Here is an 8,412-nt window from a genome sequence, read left to right as displayed (position 1 = left end):
CACGTAATTAGCAAACAATTAATGTCGAAGTAGGATTTAATGTTCAATTACATGTGAAAACATACAAACGATACAAAATTCAATGATAAATACAATAGGAAAATTACGATATTGAAAATTACAATAATTACAATGGATTAGGCGATTTATGTCGAAAATACCTTCAAAACGGATAATTTGGAAAAAGAAATAAAAGAATAAATTAACGAACAAATCAGCGGGTGATAACACGGATAATAGTTTATTATACGTAAGCTAATTAAACTAAGTCAAGAAACAACGGAGTTCGAGACGAAACTCATCTCGAACAAAGCGAAGAGATCGCCCTTTGGAAGAGGCGCGGCGATTCTTTGCGTCTGTTCCAAGGGTGAGTTCTGGCTCTGAAGCCGGAACTGCAAATCGTTAATGTAAATCAGTGATTTTAATGGTTAATTAATAATATTTACTCGGATGGAAGTGATTATCAGGTTAATTACATATGATTGATGGTCATAAAAGCAATAAATATGGATGAGACGGATGCGAACGGATTAATTACATGAAAGAATGATTGATTAATGACATAGGTGAACTAATTAAACTAAACATGATAAATTAATGACAAATTAATGACGAATACATAAAAGACAGAAGAAAATATATCAAAGATCGAATTCCAGAAACTCAATATGAACGAATCAAATTCCTACAACCCGGATTGAATTTTATGACGAAAACCCGCAAATATGAAATTATAAGAGATTTAAGTCGAATTTATAGATGAATAAAACATGTGAATGAATGATAAACAATATACATGTGAATTTATTGTGATTATACGAAAGAATTACAGAAAACAAACGAAAACAAACGAATTGATAACGAATTGTCAGAGGACGAAGGAAGAAGAAAGGAAGCAGGAACTGCGGCAGCCTCACGAAGAGGCGCAGCAGGAACTGCGCTCCTTCGAAGAGGCGCAGCAGTTGCTGCGTCCTTTCTCGACGGTTTGTCTTCTGAAAATCCGTAAAAAAAGGTTTTAAAGCATGGTTTTAGAAATCCGTTTTAAGAGGTATTTTCGACATAACCCTTACATTAATGATACAAAAAGTAAATAACAATAAATAAAGAAGGATTTACACCCTCAGACTTACATGTTTGACGAAACGAGAAGGACTAAGATATCGATTAGTGATGCTCGACGCGAATGTAAAGAAAGTGCCCTCGTAAGAGGAAAACGATTAAGATTAATTAAGTTGATTATTGTGGAGTTGGTCAAATTGGTCGGTCATGCAAACGAGGCTGGTACTCAGAAGGTTCCGAGCTTACGTGGTCGAATGTTCAAGCACGTAGACGCCAAAAAGTAAGAACAAAGGTCTAGAATGCAAAGGGAGAAGAGAAGGGCGGACAATCGCGTGAGAAATAAGAGGAGCGAAGGCTCCTATTTATACTAATCACGTGAAGGAATTAGGGTTTCGGAAAGTCTTTAGAAGTGAACCTCGGAAATATTCCCAAGTGTTTATTCCCAACCTGGGAAGAGGCCCAGCAGCCACTGCGTCCCTTGGAAGAGGCGCAGCACCTGCTGCGTCTATTCCCAAGTGGTTTCCTCCTGCGGAAGAAAGATTTCCGTGTTTAAGTTATGGTAGGACGGAATAATTTGGTTTTCCTTAATATTTAATGTGAATATTACGGGAAATTGTTTACCAAAGGATAAAGATTGTGAAATATTTATAAAATATGGAATAGAAATATCTGGAATGTTCCAGAACATTCTGACTCGGGATTTAACGGTTATCAGAAAATGAAGACGGTTTTAGGCCCGGACTCCAAATGTACTCTAATTACTGTCAAAACGACCGTATCGGCACGTAGATGACAACTAAGAGGTAGACATTAGTATTTGAGCAATCACTTGACGATAAACTTACCAACTGTCACAAGTCGTTCCGCGTAGCATACATGCGGCCCAATCATCACCGGGTGGTTTGCGAGAGGTGCAGAAATGAGGTATCTACAAGTCTTCATAAAGACTGTTCCAAAATTGTTGTACCAAGAACCACTCGCTAAGTCAATGATGAGGACATGAGCGGCAAATTCCTTTGAATCGCTCCCAAGCTTCATACAAAGATTCTTCATCTCTTTGCTTAAAGCCCGTAATTTGAGCTCTTAGCATGTTAGTCTTTTCCGGTGGATAGAACTTTTTTGTAGAAAGCTAGAGCCAATTTCTTCCAAGAATCAATTCCGAGAGTAGCCTTATCAAGGCCTTTCAACCATTGCTTCGCGGTGCCAATTAGAGAAAAAGGAAATAAGACCCATCGAATTTGGTCTTGAGTTACACCGGTTTGAGAAATCGCATCACAATAGTCACAAAAAGTCTCCATATGAGAGTGAGGGTCTTCACTAGGCATCCCCCCAAATTGGCGTCTTTCGACTAATTGGATAAATGCAAATTTGGCAATAAAATTTCCGGTTAGATGTTGTGGTGTGGGAGTACCATTGGGTAGGTTCTCCTCGGTGGGTACGGAATGTGATGAAAACTTAGGCATTGTGGGTTGATTTTGTGTTGGATTTTGTGTTGGGTTCTCTTCACCTTCTCTTGCAAAAGGGTTAATCAACTCAATAGTATTTGTTTGAATATCTACAACCTCACCAATACCTCTCAAAGCTCTCCTAGAAAGTCTTCTATTGGTTGTCAAAGTCCTTTCAATTTCGTGATCAAAGGGTAACAAGTCACCTTGTGACCTTCTAGACATGCAAAATATCAAACAACTCGAAAATAATTAGAACAAACCTTGAGGAGTTTTACTTCCCCAAGGCAAAGAAAGACACAACTAATAACAATACAAGAAAATCTAAATCAAGTTAACACCGTCCCCGGCAACGGCGCCATTTTTGGTCGTGATCCCTCGTAAAGGTCGGATCCCAAGGGACGGAAATTGAGATGAGATTTCTATTGCAACTAGTGGTGTCTAAGGGTGTCACAATTGGGGTTTGAAGTGGAAGATCACTAAACTAAATAGCAATAAAAGTAAACAAGCAAGATGAATTAAAAGGGGTGTAAACAATTTATAAAAGGCACTAGGGTGTCATAGGGTCATAGGGGATTCATGGGAATTGATCATACAAACGTATTCTCAAATTATAAGCAAGCAATTATTGTTGTGATGGATCGAGTTGGTTTATATCTTACAATCCTAGGAAAGTTTGGGTCCCGGAGCCAAATCGATTAGATGGTACAACACCTATAAGTCGACTTAATCTTCTCTACTCAACTATATGCATGGTCTAATGAGACTCGAGTTAGTTTATGTCTTCCAAGTATCATTGAAAAGATAGGTGATGGGTAAAAAATGCAAGGATTCATAGGCTCGCATTTCATCAAACATAACACGTGCATCAGTTAGGATCACAACAAGTAAGCAAGTAAACTATGAAAGCATATTAATTTAAGCATGAATCATTCCCCATGTTGGTTTCCCCTAATTACCCATTAACCCTAGCTAAGGAAACTACTCACTCATTATCATGTTGAACATGCTAGCAAGGTTGTCAATCATACCAACAAAGTAAAACATGATGAATAAATGAAAGTGATTAACAATAATTAGAAAGGGATTAAGAGAATTATACCTACTAATGATTCCAATAATAAAGCAAAGAATAAAAGAAGTACTTGATGCTTGATTAGAAGGTTGTCAATCTCCCAATAATAACCCAAATAATCTTCAATTACCCAAAATAAAGGATGAACAAGAGAGATATTAAGGAAATAAAACTTGTATTAAAACTTGATTAAATGTTTATTACAAGATTAAAGAGAGATTTGATTGATATTAACTACACTAAAGATTGCTAAGAAGAACATGCTCTTCTAATTAGACTAATGGGGTATTTATTGTGGGGATTAGGTACATAAATTAGGGTTTACTAAGGGCTTAAATGACGACTAAGTCCTTGAGGAATCGCCGGTCTCTAGGGAGACTCTGGTCTCTTTTTCGCCGGTCTTAGAAAAAGATGTGCATCCTTCCTTGAAGCTTGTAGAAGACGAAAGTACTGTCTGGGAATCCGGGTGTTTTTGGCACGGGACGGGCGGATTTGGGAGCTTCTGGACGGACGTCCAGAGGGGGAGGACGGGCGTCTTGTGGAGGTTTTGCCCGGGCGTCTTGTGGAGGAAGACGCTCGGATTGTGGGTGGTGGACGGGCGTCTTCAGGACAATCCGCACGGATTGTCAAACAGTTTCATTCCTTCTTCTTTTCTTCCCTTTTCTTCATAGAATCCTTGAGGATTTCCTCGGGGATGCAAGGATCTTTTCTCATCATTGCCCATCTACTATAGTATGTACAAAGGCATTCTAATCTTGTCTCTCCTTGATGCTTGGTCATTGAATTCAATCAATTTAGCCTCATTTTGCCATGAAAATGCAAGGTTTTCACTCCTTTCCTACCAAGGACACAAAACCTCAAAGAATATGCAAAACAAAGAACAAAAGACAATAAATGACCCAAATATGCACTAAAAAGCATGAGAACAAGGCTAATTCGAGGACTAAATATGCTCTAATTATGGTCACATCAGCTGTGGGGAGCCAACTACGGCAGTCAGCTAGGCGGTGGAGTCTACTCAGCTAGAGCTTTTCAGGGAGCAGATACATGAGGAACAGGTACATGAGGCAGCAGTGGTGGTGAGGAGATAGAGGAGGGTGCAGATTTTTGATTTTCGTTATACTTCTGGATTTGTTTCTCGGATTGATGATTATTTGTTGTTCTTTTATCGTACTCTTTTATTTTGGATGTTTGTAACTGGCCATAAGGCCGCTACTTGTTTTCGCGTAATACGTTTGAGACTTTTAGACATAAACTTTTTGTCAGCGTTAAAGTATATCGCTGTTTGCAGGTATAACCTTTGGCGTGTATTTTTTCTATGTCGAAATTTACATTTTGACCTGTAGAACTCGACCGAGTATGTCAATACTCGACCGAATATCGCTTACTCGACCGAGTACACTATGATACTCGGCCGAGCACCCGGATAATACACCCTTCATTTTTTAAAATTGTTATGGACTTAGATGAGTAACTGTTTTGGTACATGTATGCTTCAATACCTTGGTAAGTGTGATCGGACCTTATGAGAAACGCCTTGTATATATGATCACGATATATGATTGATATATGAGGTGCGACGGTAATAGTAATATGAAATTTGGTATGTGGGCGTTAACGGTGGTCAGTGTTGATCGAAGGTCAGTTATATCATCGTACTACCCACATCTCTCTATTTATATTGCGTGTCTTATCTCTTTTAATTGCATGAAGAGGATGGTTGCTTACACACATTATGGGTGTGTAGTACTTGACTTGTGATAGAATATATGTTTTATGATTGTTGCCATCTTGCATTTGTATAAGTCTGGTGGATGGGTAGAACGAACTTCGGGGACAAAGTTCATTTTTAGAGGGGTAGATAACATCGCGATAAAGGATAAATGTTCTAATGCGTTGACCAAAGTTCTTCTATGATTTATATTTATTTAACTTTCATGTTATGAGTTATGAGTCGTCACAAACTTAGCTTATGTGACTTATGTAATTTGTATATTTGAATTTAACTTGGTACGTAACTAATTGGGTAGTGGTGCTCAGTAACGGTATAGTGGTGCTTGGTGGTCGTCAAAGCCTCGTTAAGGATGTTCAAAAAACTTTACTTCATAGGTGTCTTATGTGTCCCAAACCTTGGGTGGCATTCCTTGTCGTGAAGTGATAGGTCTTTTCTTAGGTGTACTGTCGTTGCGAATGGGAATTATGGGTTGAACTTCGGGGACGAAGTTCCTTTTAAGGGGGAAGACTGTAATACCCGCCCTGTTTAAAGACCCCTTGACCGACCGTTTGCCTTAGAAGACCATAAGCGGGGATATGCGAGAGGATAAATGACCTATATATCTGGTTACTCGACCTAGTAGGAGCTACTCGGCCGAGTAGCGGTAACACTCGAGCGAGTAGGGCTTACTCGGCCGAGTATGAGAATACTCGACCGAGTATCGCCGCTGTTGACGTGTTATTATAAAACGCAAGTTGGTAAATCTTATTTCATTTTCGACGGTTCCCTATCTCTCTAACCCTAACATATCTCTCTCTCACCTATTACCCACCTCTCAATACACTCTCATCTAGCCTAGACACTAACCTAAGGAGGGGGTTTGGTTTATGCGTGGAGTATTCAAGTAAGGATGTCATTGTTGTCGACTTCGGTCCGCGTTTCAAGGTAAGTTGCCGTCTCGTTGTTGTCTTTCGGTAGGTCTTTGGGGTAGTCTTGTAATGGGACGTGGTTACTATTTGTAGGATTTATCTTGGAGTATTGCCTGGCTAGTTGTTGGATGCATTTTCATGGATTAACGATAAGGTAGGGTTTCCCTACTCGGTTTACTGTTTAATTGGTTTAAGATATGTGTTATATTAATTTGTACGATTCATATTGTGATTATCTGCTGTCGTTGGATTGGAGTTTGTTGGTGGTTTTGTGATGGTTGTTGGTGATGTTCGCGAGGAGCGTCCTCGGCTGAGTGGAGTCACTTGCGGGAGTGCCTTCACGCCCTAGACCTGGGTCTGAGTTTTACATAATCAACCCCGTCATTCTCTTAGATCTACCCGAGCCTACCACAGTGAAGGAGAAGCAGCCGGTCGCTCTCCCGCCACATGAGCGCTGTAGAGGGAGGGCATCTAGGGTGGATGAGGTTGAGACTGAGCCTTCTTTCTCTACACCTACCTTTTACCCATCATAGTACCCGCCCTACCCCACCGTCCACGACCCCAGGATGTAGGTTAGTGACTTGAATGAGCGGATCTCCACTACCCTGGTACTCCGGAACATGCATGAAATGGCCTATAACCATGGTATAGGGACTAAGTTGGCATAACCCGTTTGGTGGAGGGGACCCGGAGTGGACACATGAGTCATCCATATTTACGGAGTTGATCCTAGCTTTTGGAGACCACCAGATGAGACCGAGTTTGGCTGCCTTGCGGGGCTGTGGGGAGCCAACTACGGCAGTCAGCTAGGCAGAGGAGGCTACTCAGCTAGAGCTTTTCAGGGAGCAGATACATCAGGAACAGGTACATGAGGCACCAGTGGTGGTGATGACATAGAGGAGGGTGCAGATTTGTGATTTTCGTTATACTTCTGGATTTGTTTCTCGGATTGATGATTATTTGTTGTTCTTTTATCGTACTCTTTTATTTTGGATGTTTGTAACTGGAAATAAGGCCGCTACTTGTTTTCGCGTACTACGTTTGAGACTTTTAGACAGAAACTTTGAGTCGGCGTTAGAGTATATCGCTGTTTGCAGGTATAACCTTTGGCGTGTTTGTTTTCTATGTCGAAATTTGCATTTTGACCTATAAAACTCGACCGAGTATCTCAATACTCGACCGAGTATCGCTTACTCGACCGAGTACACTATGATACTCGGCCGAGCACCCGGATAATACACCCTTCATTATTTGGAATTGTTATGGACTTAGATGAGTAACTTTTTTGGTACATGTATGCTTCAATAACTTGGTAAGTGTGTTCGGACCTTATGAGAAACGCCTTGTATATATGATCACGATATATGATTGAAATCTGAGGTGCGACGGTAATAGTAATATGAAATGTGGTATGTGAGCGTTAACGGTGGTCAGTGTTGATCGAAGGTCAGTTATATCATCGTACTACCCACATCTCTCTATTTATATTGCGTGTCTTATCTCTTTTAATTGCATGAAGAGGATGGTTGCTTACACACATTATGGGTGTGTAGTACTTGCCTTGTGATAGAATATATGTTCCATGATTTTTGCCATCTTGCATATGTATAAGTCTGGTGGATGGGTAGAACGAACTTCGGGGACGAAGTTCCTTTTTAGAGGGGTAGATAACATCGCGATAAAGGATAAATGTTCTAATGAGTTGACCAAAGTTCTTCTATGCTTTATCTTTATTTAACTTTCATGTTATGAGTTATGAGTCGTCACAAACTTAGCTTATGTGACTTATGTAATGTGTATATTTGAATTTAACTTGGTACGTAACTAATTGGGTAGTGGTGCGCAGTAACGGTATAGTGGTGCTTGGTGGTCGTCAAAGCCTCGTTAAGGATGTTCAAAAAACTTTACTTCATAGGTGTCTTATGTGCCCTAAACCTTGGGTGGCATTCCTTGTCGTGAAGTGATAGGTCTTTTCTTAGGTGTACTGTCGTTGCGTTTTGGAATTATGGGTTGAACTTCGGGGACGAAGTTCCTTTTAAGGGGGAAGACTGTAATACCCGCCCTGTTTAAAGACCCCTTGACCGACCGTTTGCCTTAGAAGACCATAAGCGGAGATGGGCGAGAGGATAAATGACCTATGTATCTGGTTACTCGACCTAGTAGGTGAAGGAAATGTAGATCTTTATACAT

At 40.3% G+C, this 8,412-nt stretch overlaps 1 non-coding gene across 1 annotated transcript; it reads left to right on the top strand.

The window, feature by feature from the left end:
- The first annotated feature begins 2,042 nt into the window (after positions 1-2,042).
- LOC141635788 (small nucleolar RNA R71) lies at positions 2,043-2,149 on the top strand. The gene has a single exon (XR_012540448.1). It is a non-coding gene; the product is annotated as a small nucleolar RNA R71 (small nucleolar RNA).
- Positions 2,150-8,412: the final 6,263 nt, after the last annotated feature.

The sequence above is a fragment of the Silene latifolia genome, chromosome Y (genome assembly GCF_048544455.1).
Source record: "Silene latifolia isolate original U9 population chromosome Y, ASM4854445v1, whole genome shotgun sequence".
Lineage (NCBI taxonomy): Eukaryota > Viridiplantae > Streptophyta > Magnoliopsida > Caryophyllales > Caryophyllaceae > Silene > Silene latifolia.
This window is presented reverse-complemented; position numbering and strand designations above follow the sequence as displayed.